The 4196-nt window shown below is 41.3% G+C and overlaps 1 pseudogene across 1 annotated transcript; it reads left to right on the forward strand.

Moving 5' to 3' along the window:
* The first annotated feature begins 3494 nt into the window (after window positions 1-3494).
* LOC116074566 lies at window positions 3495-4196 on the forward strand (annotated as a pseudogene). The gene has a single exon (XR_004112215.1). The product of XR_004112215.1 is annotated as a 40S ribosomal protein S8 pseudogene (transcript).

Here is a 4196-nt window from a genome sequence, read left to right on the forward strand (position 1 = left end):
ACAGTTTCTTGAGTTACGAAGCATGCATGAGGCTAAGCTATCTTGCTGTGAGAAATCTTCTGCATCATGAGCAGCTCATAGCATATGTAAAATGCATAGGGCGTCAAATAAATGCATTTGGGATTAACACTGGCTCTGTGGAATGTGTAAGTCAATGTCTCTGCTTCAAATAGCTTCATGGAAGACTGAAGTTATAAATCACAGAACATATGAGATAGAGCATGTCTCTCTTATTTGTAAGGCCTCGAGACATCATCTCAATATTTATGAGCTCAAGATCAGTAGATATTGCAATCCTCCATTCTCTTCCCTGCAGAAGAACTGATGGTATAAATCCTTACTACAAAATAAATGTAATTGTACCTTAATTTTTCTACAGTATGTATGCATGCCTATTTAAAATATAATTACATACTAACCACATATTCTGTTTTTAACAATGGGACAAATTTATTCCCTGCAAAATTGTAAAGAAATATAATATCATATAGATAGATTTATTAACAGGAGCCATATTCTTCCACTTATGCACATCTAATTATTAAGTCTCATGAGGTTGCTGAGCAATTTTGCAAAGAGAATAATTTTGATATTTTCTTTCTTCACATTTATTACTATATATAATTATAAGTCACAGTGGCCATATTAATTACTGTGCTCCAATAAGATTGTGATTAAGTATTTTAAGTATATATGTTACTAAGGAAAATTATTTTACATGACGGTAATTCTACATGACCTCATAATACTATAGTCTACATTATTACTCAAAATGAAGACTGGTTAAATTAACCACTGTAATTTTTAACATTGGAATTCGTGGATCAGTTATGATAAGGGAATCCATGATTGAGTATATACTTATAAAATATATTTTAATGTGAGTTCTCAATGCAACTTGTAATAGTCAAAGTAGTAACTTGTTGACCCACCTTCTTTAGTGCGTGATGATGTTTCTTTTTCATGGAATTATTTACCAAAACATCCCTGGATATTTTATGGAGATTATCATATTCAGGGATTATTCACATGGATCCAGCAATAATTGGCTTCCTCGGAGGGAAATTCTGTTCGATTCACATTCAAGATGACTCTCAGATGCAATTCTGTTGTAGTTCGAGGTATTTGGGATATTCTGGCAGCAACCTTATAAGATAGATAGTGGGAACACGCTGGCAGCATGAACCAGACAAAGTAAGCAGTTAGATGACCCTTTGTCTACCTGACTAGGGGGATCTACATCTGGAGACCATCCTCAGAGTGCACGTATGACTCATTGATTAGTTCTTCCTGTATTCAGTGAGGTAGTTTTGGGGAGAACTACACCTGTGCCAACGAGTCCTTGTCTTCTGAAAAGTCTCTGGACCATGCTGAGACTGTAGAGTGTTAGTTCCATAATTCTCATGTCCCTTACAATATACTACAAAGACTGTGGCCATTTCTTGTGCATTAGAATTGGGATGGAGAAAGTAGGAAGAACATAACATGCCTTCTTAATGTGTTACCTCTTGGTTCAAACATCCTTCTCCTCCAGGCCCTTCAATGTTTTTGGATGGTAGAATTTTTTTTGTCAATTAATATCTTTTCTCCCTATCCCTCAGATCATTATTTACTCTCAACCTCACTGACATAACTCTCTAATCATTGTGAGTCACACTGCAAATGTTACACTCTATCCCTCTGGCCTCTGTCTCTTCTTACGCTGTCTGTCCCACACTAGGACTCTAATGGAATTTTCTGTCCCATATCCCTCAAATATCAGTCTCCCTGTAGTATCCATCTTGAGAAGATGCAGTTTGAAATGGTTCTCTAAAAACAGTGGTTAGCATTTCTTTTGCCAAGCAGACTTCATAAAACAAAGATTAGTGGAAGCCATGGCACACAGTTTTATCTTATGGTGCAAAGTATAATCATATAGTGCTCTATATTTTTGATGAAAACATATCATCCTGAGTGAGGTAATTCAGACCCAAAAGGACATGCATAGTATGTACTTACTAATAAGTGGATATTATCCCCCCCAAAAAAATAAAGTACAGAATACCCAAGATTCATTCCACAGAACTCAAAAAAGTTAAGAAGCCCAAGTGAGGATGCCTCAATCCCACTTGGGAGGGAGAAGAAAGCAATCACAGGGGGTGGGGGAGGGACCAGGCTGGGAAAGGGGACAGGGAGGGTAAGAGGGGAACATGATCAGGTATTGGGTGGGAGGAAAAGGATTGAAGCCCTGAGGGCCAGCATAAAAAATGGAAACAGGCAACCTCAAGAGGAAGGGGGACCCTCCAGACTGTACCAGAGGGAGGTAAGAGACTCTCAGGACTCAAAAGGAGGGACCTTAGATGAAATGCCCAATAGTGGGGAAAAGGAACTTGTAGAGTCTGCCTCCAGTAGAAAGACAGGACATCAAGTAGAGGGATAAGGTTGCCATCCCACAGTCAAAAAACTCTGACCCAGAATTGTTCCTGTCTAAAAGAACTGCAGGGACAAAACTAGAGAAGAGCCTGAGGAAAAGAAGGTCCTGTGGCAGGCCCAAATTGAGATCCAGCTCAAGTGGAGGCTCCAAGGCCCGACACTATTACTGATGCTATGATGTGCTTACAGACAGGAGCGTAGCATGGCTGTCCTCTGAGAGGCCCAACAAGCAGCTGACTGAGACAGATGCAGATACTTACACCCAACCAATGGACAGAAGCCAGGAACCCCTGGCTGGAAGAAGCTGAGGAGATGGGAGACCCCATAGGAAGATCAGCAGTCTCAACTAACCTGGACCCCTAGATCTCTCAGACACTGAGCCACCAACTGGGCAGCATACACTAGCTGATTTGAGGCTCCTGACACATATATAGCAGAGCGCTGCCTGATCTGGCCTCTGTGAGAGAAGATGCACCTAACCCTTGAGAGACTTGAGGCCATAGGGAATAGAGAGGCCTGGTGAGGTAGAGGGTGGGGACATCCTCTAAGAGACAGGGGAGGAGGGATGGGATGAGGAACTGTTGGAGTGCAGACTGGGAGGGGGATAAAGACTAGACTGTAAACAAAGATTAAAGATAACTTAAAAAATAGTTCAAAAAATAGCTCATAGAAGCATGACACATGTACTTCGAAATTTGATTCATTTGGCTTCATTTCACATTACCTTACCTCAAAATTACTTCTATTATTTAATTATGTGTTAAAGGAGCATATCAGCTTTTATTTATTGGTTTTCTATGTCAGGCAATTCATGCTGGTACTCAAAAATAGTAGTAATAACTGAATATGTTATTTAAAGTTCTCTAGAATGAATCTGATAGAATAAGCATGTGCTAAAGTTTTGGGGGTTTTTTTGTTTGTTTGTTTTTCTTGGATTTTTTTTTTAGATTAGCTTACATGAGACAGTTGGAATAATCTAACAATGTTGTACATCACAGGAAAGAATTTGTGGCATATGTAACAACTAGATGAATCAATATGAATAAATAGATATTTATTTTAAGAAAAGAAAACGAGAAACCGGACCGTGAAGCTTTGCGCTTCCTCTTTCCAGCCAGCGCCGAGCGATGGGCATCTCTCGGGACAACTGGCACAAGCGCCGCAAGACCGGGGGTAAGAGAAAGCCCTACCACAAGAAGCGGAAGTATGAACTGGGACGGCCTGCTGCCAACACTAAGATTGGCCCTGGCCGCATACACACAGTCCGAGTTCGAGGAGGCAATAAGAAGTACCGTGCCCTGAGGTTGGATGTGGGGAACTTTTCCTGGGGCTCTGAGTGTTGTACTCGAAAAACGAGGATCATTGATGTTGTCTACAATGCATCCAATAATGAGCTTGTCTGCACCAAGACCCTGGTGAAGAACTGTATTGTGCTCATTGACAGCACACCTTACCGGCAGTGGTACGAGTCCCACTATGCACTGCCCCTGGGCCTCAAAAAGGGGGCCAAGCTGACTCCTGGGGAGGAAGAGATTTTAAACAAAAAACGATCAAAGAAAATTCAAAAGAAGTATGACGAAAGGAAAAAGAATGCCAAAATCAGCAGTCTCCTGGAGGAGCAGTTCCAGCAGGGCAAGCTCCTCGCCTGTATTGCCTCAAGACCAGGCCAGTGCGGCAGAGCAGACGGCTATGTACTCGAAGGCAAGGAGCTGGAGTTCTATCTGAGGAAGATCAAAGCCCGGAAAGGCAAATAAGCCTCACTCATAGTGTAATAAAGGCGTTTG

The sequence above is a fragment of the Mastomys coucha genome, unplaced genomic scaffold, assembly GCF_008632895.1.
Source record: "Mastomys coucha isolate ucsf_1 unplaced genomic scaffold, UCSF_Mcou_1 pScaffold3, whole genome shotgun sequence".
Lineage (NCBI taxonomy): Eukaryota > Metazoa > Chordata > Mammalia > Rodentia > Muridae > Mastomys > Mastomys coucha.